This window comes from Dipodomys ordii, unplaced genomic scaffold (genome assembly GCF_000151885.1).
Source record: "Dipodomys ordii isolate 6190 unplaced genomic scaffold, Dord_2.0 Scaffold4, whole genome shotgun sequence".
In the NCBI taxonomy this organism is placed as follows: Eukaryota; Metazoa; Chordata; class Mammalia; order Rodentia; family Heteromyidae; genus Dipodomys; species Dipodomys ordii.
This window is the reverse complement of record NW_012267220.1, coordinates 23,296,312-23,309,809: the sequence shown is the minus strand read 5'-3', so window position 1 is coordinate 23,309,809 and position 13,498 is coordinate 23,296,312.

Here is a 13,498-nt window from a genome sequence, read left to right as displayed (position 1 = left end):
AGGAAGGAAGGAAGGAAGGAAGGAAGGAAGGAAGGAAGGAAGGAAGGAAAGAAGGAAGGAAGGAAAGAAGGAAGGAAGGAAAGAAGGAAGGAAGGAAAGGCCATTAACAGGATTTTTTGCTATCAAACTGCTGACTAGCACAATCCTCACTTAATCTACCTCTATGTGTGTGTGTGTGTGTGTGCTTGAACCCAGGGCCTCTGGCTCTTGCTGGGCTTTTTCTACATAAGACTGGCACTCTACCACTTGAGCCACAACTCCACTTCCAGCTTTCTAATGGTTACTTGTAGATAAGTGTCTCAGGGATTATCCTGTCCCAGCTGACTTCAAATCTTGATCTTCAGCCCTCCTTACTCAGTAGCTGGGATTATAGACATGAGCTACTAGGGCCTGTCTTAATTCAGTTTTTAGTTTAGGTTTTTAATGAAAGTGCATTACAGTGTAATATCCTAGACAATGTATGACTTCACTGTCCTAACTCTATGACCCTATTGTTTACATCCTATTAGGCCTGTGTTCACATGTAGAATTTGAGTAATGGCCAAAGAACATTTTACCCAGGCTGAGTTTCCTTACTGAGACAATGTTATCAGTTCATGTCCCTTGATCCAAAATGTATAGACCCTGAACTCAGAGAGAAGTATTTTAATTTTGGTAAGCTGATGCTTAAGAAGCATAGTAGAGATCCCTGAAGATGAGGCCATGTTTAGAATTGAGCAAACCAGTCTCCAAGGACACTTTGTTTTCCTAATGAGAAAACAAAATAGTTTAGGGGAAAATAATCCATGTATTGAAGAGCTTCAGTTTGCTTCCACAGACAAAAACCCTAAGTGCATTAGTATCTTTTCAAAGTTGTAAACAACTTCAGTAGACTCCAAATTCTAGATCAACAACTTTTTTCTATTATGTGTGAAGCATTGTGCTTTACTTTATGGGGGTTAAGAAAATAGACATGGTAGAAGCCCCCAGTTCAAAGAGAGTGTTGACAGAGATCTGACATGAAAGAAAGACAGCAATGTTTGGGGTAATTGCTAATGAGCAGAGGTGTGCAGAGTGATGGCTGAATATGGCTTATCAAGCAAAACTTTCACTTGGAACCATAATAGGTGGAGACAGCTTTTAAATATCATCTCCTCATTTGATTCTTCATTGAGTGTTTTTCCCAGATCTAGGGGTAGAAAAGCAGATGAAGCGGTAAAGTTAATTTTTAAATCCATTGCAATGTCTGGCTTACATGCACCAAGTCCTGCCAAGAACTGTCAATCCCTTGAATCAATAGCTAACTTCCATCTCTGTGGCACATAAGTGCTCCAAATGTCAGAAATTAAAAGCTCAGGATGAATCTCTCCAATGACTAGTTTTCATTTCAAGGTCTTCTCAGACAGATGAGATAAATAGATTTTAATATGTCCTTGCTGGAAATCATTTGACAAAAGTTCTGTGAAATTCCTGGAACCACAGAGCAGTAGACTTAAATATTTTACTTTCCTCGGGCTGGAAAGCTCTTAGAACATTGAATTTTGGCTAGAACATTAAGCTTTTCAATATTTTAGGTATTGGGTGGAAACTGGTTGATAAGAACAATGAGGTGGAAATAAAAATCCACCTAAGCAGTCTCCAGACCTTGTTCCATTGCGCTTTGATTCATCAGATGTTCCCTTTCGTTTGGCTCCCAAGGCAACCAATGTAAGTAATCAGAACACACTGTGCGTCTTTATGAACTGATATGAACTGACCACTACTCTGTGCCTGTGAACTGAGAGAGCCAGGGACACCAGGATGGGTAAGGGTGCTGCTTATTTGGGAGTGGCTTCCTTCATAATTAGCTGTTTTCCATGATTGTCTTTAAAACACAGAACAGTTAATAAATCATAGAAACACAGAAATGGAGGGACAAAGGCTAAACCAACTGCAGCAGTGGTACTTACTAGACACTATATTGAAAATGAACTATATGACTTGTAGGTAGGGATGGGAAGGAAAAACTGGAGGAGACCAAGAGAAGAAGTGACATTGTCCAAAAAAATATTTTATGTTTCAGGACCTAATTTGGGACCATCTGGCAAAAAAAAACAAGGTGAATATTTTTATGCTAAGGTATGTTTTCTGAAATCAGATTTATACTTTGGGTAGTGATTGTATACTTAATTAATTCACTAGGTAATTTTTTACCACTATGCCTGCTTCCGTGTTGCAAATAATAGATAAGTATTTTATATTTACTTTTCTACTTATAGGACAAAATTAAACCATTAAAATAGAGTTAATTAACATTGTCAGCTCCAGAATTTCTTCTTAAATAATTATATACTGTTTTTCTACTTACATACAAGCATGAATTTGTGACTCATTATAGAAAGCAGAATGACAAAGAACTATATGTAATATATTGTATAAGACCCTATCTCTCCAGAAATAATGCAGCAGTAACGGTTTAGAGCTGTTGAATTATGATCATCCCTTCTGTAAATACATCAAGCTGACAGAAATAGTTTCTTCCTGTTCCAAAGTGCTGTAGCTGTCGGGCGAATAAGAATCATAGAAGACATGAAATTGCTACAAAATAAATTTAGCTCAAATTTAAAGATAAATTTTTCATCTGTGGTAGTTTATAAATACTTGAAGAATCACAAAACCGTGATGAACATCTATCATTAAAAATAAAACAAAACCAAAAAACCCTCCATCACCACCAATAGCACATTAGTCCTTGCACAAATATTGTTTGAGTGTCTGTCTTGTGCCAAACTCTGTGCTGCTGTTGGAAGTATCAAGATGAATGAGACATGATCATTCACACAAGGAATTCATCAACCTGTGAGAGAAATAAAGTGTATCCATTCATTTATTCATTTGTTCAGTAAGTTGAGTATTATTGATTGCTCACAAATGCCTGTCATTCCACATCAGAGACACAATAGTAACCAACTCTCAACACGGAGTGTAATAAGGGAATAACATTCTGTGCCTGGTCAGAGTGAAACAAGATAATCTACCTGTAGTATGAAGCTTTCACACAAAGAGCATTTGTACTACAATCCTTTGGTTGAAGGGATTGTAGAAGCAAAAGGAATATGGCAGTAGATATGTGTTGGTGCAGTGCTTAATTCATACCAAACTTCATACATAGCAAACATACACAATGCTAGTTGCTGTAACAAACAAATCCTAGATTGCAATACCTTCCATCACTGACAAATTTAGTTTTCACATGGAGTTTATAGGTCTATAAACCTAGTAATTCAGTTTTCTTTTCTAAATCTGTGTTCAAGGGGGAGAGACAGACAGACAGAAACACAGACACAGACAGACAGACACAGACATAAACACAAAGACACAGAAATGCAGAGGGAATTAAGGTCACTACTACAGAAAGTCTGTGGGAAGTGATGGCAGAATTGGAAAAACACATTCTATTCCTTATCACAGTATCTTAGCCACATAAATTGTATAGATATGGTCAAAGTGACCTGTCTAGCATCCCAATATCCCAGGCCATGGAGACTCATGTACAGAGGAGCTAAGTGAACCTGATTTATTGATCACAGTATTATTTCTGTCACTAGGACAAGATCATCTAAAATGCTAGTTCAATTTGAATGACTATTTATTGCTTAATATTTAAATATTTAGCACAGAAGTATTGACGCATTGAACATAATCGCTGTTACATATTTTGCAAGCAAGAAATGCTGTAAGGTAGACTGAAGAAGCTTTAACTTTGCACAAGGACCAAGGCCTACATGAATTGAGAGAAATGATACTTTGTTGTGGCATATGTGCAAAACTCAGAACATTTATAGTTTGAAGTACAGAGACAAATGTACAGCTGTACACAAATCAGAAAAACTAAACAAATCAGAAAGCTAAAGAAGCTGACAGTATTTTTTGCTTTCTGGTGATTTTTCAATATGCCTTCTGAAGGAAGTTCTTTTATCTCCCAATAACTTAAGTAAAGTTTTTGTCCATTTACCTTTTTCATATAGAGATGGTTTATTATAATCCTTAAGGATATTGACATTAGAATGAAACACAATGTTTTTCAAATCATAGCTCAGTCATTTCTTATTCATAGCTTTGAGCAAGTTGCTAAAACTTACATTAACCTTAGTTTCTCAAGTTGTAAAAAAATTATAAAGGATAACAATAACACTAATTCTGCCTTGGACTTTCCTGAGGATTGCGTGAGCTAGTGCATGGTTGAATTTTGTCTACCATCTGGCACATGATAGACATTTTTTAATTAAATATTGTGATGATATTAAAGCCAATGATTTTAGACATTATTTAATGACATGCTATTTTGCCCAAAGATACAGCTTGAACTAAAATTAAATATAATGTAATCCCAATTTTGATTTAAAAATATTAAATAGAGACAAATAGGAAGGAGAGACAACATATTTGTGAGGTACAGTTGTGGGTGTTTTTAGTGCCTCTGTCACCCAGTTATGACTCTTCAGATGTTTTGAGAGTAAAGATTTGTTTTTGCATGCACTCTTTCCCTCTCTTAAACTTGGTTTGCACACATAATTGTTTTATTAACATGATATGACTTACATATTATTTTCTCATAAAGACAAGACTTCCCTAAGGAACCTTTCGCTTTGCTCTTTCTTGGCTTAGAATAATTGGCCAGCAGCATTAAAAATTAATCTCCTGAGAAGCAAATAGTGTTCTTTTGCTCCTAGGTATTTTTTCTCTCTTACTCATAAGTAGGAATCTGAAATATCTTTGTGAGACTTTGTTTCTCTCCTTTCTTATCTACATGTACCTGGGTCCTGAATCAATACATGAACAATTACAAATAATTTCTAATGTAAGGTTTTTATCAACAGTTGAACATGATAACCAGTGAGTAAAACTCTAGACCCCCAAGTCATCCCAGATTTTCTTTGAAACTGAAGCTAAAATATACTCATTTGTACACTTATGGTGGTTTACAAATTTAGACATAATTGAAATTTTGAAAATATTTGTTTTTGTTTCTACATACCACATCTTTTCTTTTGTATGAACATATCTTGGATCAAGGTATGGAACAGTCTTCTTCTGAAGTGTATTCAGTTTGGAAACATGGACCTAGTACTTGACATTTTTCTTGAGTTGCTCACATCTGGTTATACTAGTTTGATTAATGTTGGGAAAAACTTGAGCTCCTGAGGGAAGGCTGCCTATATGACTTTATACCTGTCTGTACATGGCCAGGATCACAAATGTAACAAAGTTTTTTCTGTGGAGAATGGAAAAGCCAAATTAATGGATGAGTTCTCTCCTTCAGTGTAAAAAATGTCTGGTTTATTGTTTTCTTACTGACACTTACTTTAACCTCTGCCATTTCACCTGAAGGCTTCCTTAAAAGATGTTATTCACTTCTGTCTTGTTATTTATCTTGTCCGATGGCTATTTCTTTTCCTTTTGGGAAAAAAATTTTATCTGGCCTTTTCTGAGTGCTTTATTTGCTCAGTGAATTTTCATGCCCTTAATCATTTTCTTACTGGTTATCTTTATTTGCTTATTTAATTTCCTTTTCTTTTTCATGTTAAATAAGAAAAAAAGTGTACAACTTCCAGATCAATAGGTATAAACACAGTCTAATGCTAAAACTAGGATTGTTTCCCCCTGATTCTGTGTGTACAAGGTTCTTTATGCTTTTCAAGGAAGAATTCTTGATGTAGAGTCAACAGAATCCCTTAAATAATGAGACAAACCCAATCTTGGCAACTTTTTTCTAGTTAGCATCTACCTGATGACTGTTTACAAATATAACTAGTTTCTTTGGTAGAAGATAATGACACTAGGGGCAAGAAAACAAAACAAGAGCTTCAAAAGTCACATTGTGAAATCATCAGACTCCTTCTCTGTCCAAATACTGAAGTGCATCTATCATTTCTCAATGTCCTTTGTCAGTATCACATCAAAGAAACTCAGCTGCATTCGTGAAGCTATTTTTTTTTTGGTCACCACAAGTAAACACCTAAAATAAACAACTTAAAGGGAAAAGTTATCTAATTTGGTTCAGAGTTTCAGAGGTGTTAATCCATTATGGCCAGGAAGCAATGGAGTAGAGCAGTTCACATCATGGCTGACGGGAAATAGAATGCAGCCCTCATAGAAGGGTCTATGGAAAAACGGAGACCAAGGACCTACTTCCTGAAACTAGGCTCCAGCTCTGACTTCTAATCGCTTCCTAATAATGCTGTCATATGATGAATCTATCAGGAGATTAATCTGTTGATTAGGGTATCACTCTCCAGACCAAATTATTTCCCCAAAACCCATCAGCAGCTAACTGTGCCTTTAATACATTAGCCAGTGTGGGACATTTCATAGTCAAATCATAATAAGCCCCAGAGAGGACTTGGAGGTCTCTCATATGAGCTCCTCTCTGATGGATAGATTCTCTTTGAAAATATCAACAATGTGAATAGGCCTCTGCTCATCCAAGAGACTTAGAGCCATATCTCTTAATGGCATCCTCACTACCAGACAGTTGGAGCTTTAAATATCTCTGTCTTCTTGAGTCTAAATGTCTTTCCTTATAATTTACATTCTCTGTCCAAGTCTGCTCTCTGGAGCCTCCCAAATTCCTCAAATTAATTAACCAGAAAGTACTACTGATTATTAGCTCAACATCTAGTCCTCTGAATTCACATTGGCCAGCAGAAACTTTAAAATCAGTATGATGAAGGAATGGAGTTGGACTTGGCGCACATATATGCACCAAATACTAAGGAGCTATTTGGTAGAGTGAAGTATTCATGTGGTGCACTCAAATACTAAGGAAGTGAGGCAAGATTGGGCAAAGTTACTAATGAGACTCTATCTCATAAACAAAAGTGCAAGGACGTAGTTCAAGGGGGTCAACTACAGCATGAGGTCCTGAGTTCAACCTCTAGTACTACACACACACACACACACACACACACACACACACACACACACACAGAGAAGTACCAACTCTTCTCCTTTAAAAAATTGTTTTATAACTTACCGAGCCCAGCCAAAATGCTTTTAACTCTTAAGACCTGTGAGAGACCTCAGTGATTATCTAACTCATCTCTCACTTTTCAGAGAAATAACTTGAGACCCAGGGGTCAAACCTGAACTGAAGGTCATAGAGTGTTGATTTCTAGAACTCTGGAGTGACTGTAGTGGAGGAATTTTGTCTAATGTATTCTCAGAAGACACACTTCAATGACCATAGATCCATTCTCTAACAAAATGTTTTTATTATACAGTTTTCTGGAACTATATTGTGTGAGCTAACTTCCATTAGCACACATTAGTATCTAGTCTGGGATATTATTCTAAATTTTTCAAAAGTTGTACCCTTAAAAATTCTAAAAATATCTTTGCGGGGGGGGTGGGGAGAAGACCCACTTTCTCAAAATTCTCTTCAGTTTTCCCTCAGAATAGAGTCTCTGAGTACAGCACATGCTTATATGCTTTTGAACACATAAGCAAGTGCACATACACACTCACACATATACACACAAATGGCTGACTTTGCTATAGATCCAATATTACCGTTACCAACAGATAATCAATATCTTTAGTGAGGATGTTTTCCAAGTGAAGTGACTTTACTTAGAAAACAGGATATAAAGCTGTTACAATCCTGATGGTACATATGTGGTTGATATCATCTGCATTGCCATAAGTAGCTCCTCACAGAGAATGCTGGGGTAATTGTGACTGATGTACTTCAAAAAATGCTGTGGCCCTTGAGAGTCTAAGATAATAAAAAAGGAACAAGATGACATGTTGACACTGTCTCTCACATGCTTGACTAGTCACAGAAGGAATCAGTGTTAGGCAACTCCATGAGGAAAGAGTTATTGCTTATAAATCTGGAATATGTTTTGTTCCAAAACTATGAATAGTCCTTCTTCCCTTAAAAATACAGCGAGAAGACAGGTGCTGGTAGCACATGCCTGTAATCCTAGATACTCAGAAGACTGAGAATCACATTCAAAGCCAGTCTAGTCAGGAAAGTCCGTGAGACTCTTATTTCCAATAAAACACTCAGAAAACCAGAAGTGGCACTGTGGCTTAAGTGGTAGAGCACTCACCTTGAGCTGAAGAGCTGAGGGACAGCACCCAAGCCCAGAGTTCAAGACTGACAACAAAAAAAAAAAAAAATAGAAAGAGAGGAACACAAAAATGATGATTTTATCACTCAGAGAAAACTGCCACTAACAGTTTGGTGCACTTGTCCAGAATTTTTCTTATATATACATGGAAACATACAATATTTTCAAGTCTTGAACCAAAATCCTTTTCACTTAACATTGTGGTATATTTCCAGGTCACTAAATTATCTGTACAATCATGGCTCTCTATTTTTCTCTGTGTAAACACTCCATTATTTATATAGCACATTCTCTACTGGAGGAATTTATTTTTCTGCAGTCTTTCTTTCCCTATCATGTCACTTAAGGTCACCTTTCCCATGCCTTGTTCCTTCTAAGCTACAAATAAAACACGTACAAAGCAGGCCAAAGATTCTGTCTCTCTGTGTGCTGCTTGAAAGAATTATGCAATGGCCCTGAAACAAAATAGAGCTAACATAAAGCAAGAGAGATGTGTCATTCATGATTTTAACAAAAAGCTTATTCCAGAAATTGCAGGACCACAAAAAAGTAGATGATGGAAAAGCAGCATGACAGAAAATAGGAGAGAAAGAATGTCAAAGTGATTGCCAAACAGCTTCAGAGATGGACAGGAAGAGGGTGAATGACACAGAGGACAGCTGAAAGTTGACCCACTTTCCATATAAAAAAAAAGGTTGTTCTACATCAACAACAGACATTGTGAACTTTGAGGAAGAGGGATCATGGGTGTTGGTGATAACAACAATTTATTGAAGGGAACAACAGAACTTTTGACCATGAAGATTGTCCTCAATGGTGAAACTGGGACAAAGAGCATCCGATGGGGTCATGCTGGCAAAGAAAACAGGGTGGATTTGGGGATAGTTGTTCCCTGGATTTGTAGTGAGGGGAACACAAACTAACAGCTTCAGTGGTGGAGTGCTGGGCTCTGCATTTGAGAACTGACCTGCTATATATTTTATTGAATATTGTGCTGTATAGAAAAAGGTGAGGCAGGCACTTCTACGTCAGAGTAGAGGAATATGTTCATTCAACCAAACTTCCTGAATATCTCCACAGGCACAGATGTAGGTTGCACTTGGAGAACACAGAGAGAAGCATCAGCTGTCCCCTCATTAGATGACAGGCCAATCTCCCCTTCAAGGTATTTGCTTCAGCTTAAGGCCACACATTTCCATTGGGATCTGTGTGTTCTTTGTTTATTATTCCAATGCTCTATGAGCACCATAGCCTGAAGGATTTTATATATTTTTCTCTCCATTGTTTTCCTACTACAGTCCCTGGCACATAGATGTCCAATGATTATTTGTTCAATGAAAGAATAAATAAGTGAATGAATGCTTTTAGGTATGGATGAATGCTTTTAGGGGTGATTAAAAAATAGATAAAAATAAAGAACAACTAGATTCTCAAGACAGAGGTGAAATCAAGAAAATAAAGACTAAAAGGTTTTGTGGGAAAAAATAGCTTTAAAAATTGAGATGTAAGATTAAGCATAGAAAATGTACTCATTATCTTACTCATGTAACTGTAACCCCTCTGTACAGTATCTTTACAATAAGCTATATATTAAAAATAGTAAGCAAATGCTATAATCGCTTAGCTGAGAAGTAATGGAACATATACAAATAAGGTAGAAACAAGAAGTGGGTAAAGTAGATAAATCAAATCATCACAGAGATAAAATTGGCAGGTGATGGTGTTGTTAGAGAAAAGGAAAGGGCAGGAAGAGAGGAATTCCTTAGAATCTCAGTTGCCAGGCAAATTACAGACTTGATATCCACTTGAGGGGAAAAAAGGTTAAAAAAAAGTGCTCCAGTGGAACTCACTGGACACTGGTGAAAGTGAACTATGGGTGTAGCTGTGAGGGAAGGCCTAGGAGAGAGTAATGGTAGGGAGACACTATAAGAAGGGAAATGTACTCATTACCTGACTCTTGTAATTGTAACCTCTCTGTACATCACCTTAATAATAACAATAAAGTAAAACACAAAGAACCCCACAGGTGCACTGAAGATACTGTGTAAAATTAACTTCAGGCTATGTATACAAGGTGAGTTTCAAATATAAATGAGTTTAAGGATTAGACTTGGGTTCCAACCCCAACATATCTCTTTATGTATATACAAAGACTCCAAATTTTTTTTTAAAAAAACATCCAAACATCTGTAGAAGGATTTATTTACCTGTCTTGCTCTTTTTCTTGCTTCTCTCCTCCTGAATTAGGATGCATATATTAAAAAAAGGAGAAAAGAAAAGAAAGAAAGAAAAAGAAATCCACTACAAAAAAAAAAAAAACAACAGCATTTTGAGCCAGGAACCACTTGTCACACTTGTAAACCTAGCTATTTGGGAGGTAGAGTTTGGGAAGACAGTGGTTCGAAGCTTGCCCTGGCAAAACATTTGTAAGACCCATCTCAACTAATATGGTATCCTGATACTGTTATTCCAACCTTATGAGAGGAGGAGATCAGAAAAATCAAAACAGTTTCAAACCAGCACAAGAACAAAAGAGTTTTCAAGAGTCTATCTCAACTGAAAAAGGCTGGGTGTGGTACTGTGCATCTGTCTGTTGTCCCAGTTACGGCAGAAAGTATATATACAAAGATCACAGACCAATAGGTGTTTCACAAAAGGAGCGTCTCACAAAGTAGTTTAGCAAAGACTTATTTTAGTATGTCATCAGGATAATGTAGGGAGAAACAACAAAGAAAAACGACTCTCTCTTTTTATACAGGAGATGATGGACATTCAGAAGAGTGGTTATCTGTTGTAATTCTTGAATTTCTTGGCCAGATCCCATAACCCCCTAGACATTTTGCTGTTTCCAAACCAACACAATGGGTTAGAATGGCATCCAAAGCATAGTCAACAGTGGTCCTGTTCACTATTGAGAAACGTGGAGAAAAATGGTGTAGGCTTAACCAAACACGCGGACAATACTTGTGTGAGTTTTAGAACTTACTGCCAGATATCAGACATGCCCTTTATTTTCTGTCCCTCTACCTATTTGCAGGGAGATAATTGGGAGGATAGCTTGCTGCCCTGAGTTTTCAGTTTAACTTCCTGGATCTGGTTTCATTCCTGACTTTACCCCTTTTGGTATTATTTGTTTTAATTTTTAATTCCCTGTCCTCTCATCCATCTGTCCTATCTCAGTGGCTACCAGTGGAATATAAAGAGCAAAGAGAAGCAATGTGCTGGTAACTTGGAGAACACAGATTCATAGAAGAGAGGGAATGGCTGTTCTCTGGGTTCAGTCCACCAGAAAGCACTGGAGTTCAGTTTCCAATGCACTGAGTCGCCCTGATGGAGATGTCTCACAAGGCTTTGGCACTGTGGGTCTGTAGGTTTGTTGGTCTACTTCCAAGATACAGAGTTTTGGGGCATTTGCACAATCTCACTTTGCAGTGGATGATGTTGTCCAGGGAAAGACTGTGAGAAGAAAAAGCAGGGGATCAGGACAGGTGCCTCAGAGATGCTGAGGCTTGATGGGTCTCTGTTTCATATAATTCAGGAAGGCAGAGAGGCAACAGGTTGTTTCTCTTCTTGGCTTACAAAACCTTGTCAGATAAGAAATCCGTTTATCCTCCACACTGGAAAACCCCCACTGCTCACGGCAGAAGGCCTCCCAGCTTTCAAAGGTGTGGGGAACACCAGTTCCTTTGAGTCAAGGCAGCAGCCACAGACTGTCTGGAAATGAAAGAAGTGAAGGGCTCAGGTAGAGGGCACACTCCCAAATGCCAAGGTCATGTCTGGTCAGCGCTTGGATTTCTAACTTGTGCTGATTCACATTATAAACAGAAGAGAACGCTTTGATCCACAGACTGGTTCGACCAGTTCTGTTGTGAGGAACCCTTTAAAAGTAGGAGGCCCTGAAGGTTGAGCTTTGTCTATCTGCCCTGGGGAGGGAGAACAGTGGGGGGAGGGAGGTTCAGGGCACCCCAGTTTCTTCCTACCATTCCACCTAGTGAGAGGTTCCACTTCCTCATGTACCATTATGGTATCTAGCTAAATTTACTCAAGAATGGGCAGTAGCTCTGAAAGGCAAAGATTGTGTCTAAATAATGTAACATTAGTTTTTTTAAGTCTCCATCATATTAATAATAGAAAAGCATCCAAAGAGGCTAGTAGCTAGTTATTAGACCAGGGCCTTGAATACAGTAGGCTGTCAAAGAAAAATGATTAAATGGTGACTTACACACCATTTAGCCCATGTTTTGGGCTTATGGCAATCTAGGCAAACAGGTAGTGAGGAAGAAACACATTAGTCATGGTGGAGAGCTTTAGGACAAGAACTTGCATAAATTCCTTACACAAATGCTATACTTCAAGAGGCTGGAGGTGTGGCACTTACAGCTCCAAGGAATGCAGAAATTTCAAGATCTTTACTGGACTCAGGCATGTGGGGTGCTGCTTCCCTAGAGGGAATTCGGCATATCTGAAGAGGTGGTCATGAATCTGATGCAGAAAGGTAATAAAATAAGTTAGCTTTAATGTTTATTGATTACATTTGTATTCCATGTTTTCATTATATCAATGCTTTAAAATAATGGTGAAGGAAGAGTTCTAGGTTATGAGCCCAATCCGAGTACATCCATCTGTCAGGCCTAACCATTCACCCCCAAATGACAAAGCTATGAGGCAGAGAAAGGAGGTTTATCAGATAGTATGGGCAGCCACAAGAAGCCCACTTCAACCATCTTCTGGGGATGCAGACAGGAGCTTCAGGTTTAAATAGGCAAAGAATTAGGCGGAGAGGGAGAATATACATAGTTAACCACTTCCAATCACTGATGTAACCTGGTTGGCCTTTATCCTCAGACTCTTCCCTGGAGGTGTTCCAGGGAAGTTGTTGTCCCTTCTAACATTTAAAGGGAGAATTGGAGAAATCTGGTCAGGTTAAGTTAGTTCTTGTGGCTTGGTGAGTTGTCTGTCTTGGGAGGTTTTGCTATTCCTGTCCTTCCTAGCAGTTTCCTCCATTATTCTTTGTAAAGATGTTATTGATTAGTCTTGTCCTTCCTGGATTCCCAGGTGGCTACACAGGCAATGACTCACAAACGAAAAAAGATATGAAAATGGATGTGGAGATGCCAAACTTATTACTGCCTTTAGTTCATTCTAGGGCCCAAGCAAGCAGTTAGTACTTCTCAGTGAAAGCAGTTTAGGTACTGTAACAGTGCAATAGTTGCTAAATCCTGGATAAAATTTTTCATAATGATTCAGAAAGAAAAGTTTGTGGATACAGATTTAGCTTACTAATTTTAAAAAGTCAATTGGAATACATTACTTGATTTGCAGGATTTTTTAAAAAAAATAACATCTCTAAGAAGAAGCTATGCTTTCTGCTTTTATGAAGGAAAGAAGTTAGGAATGGTAGA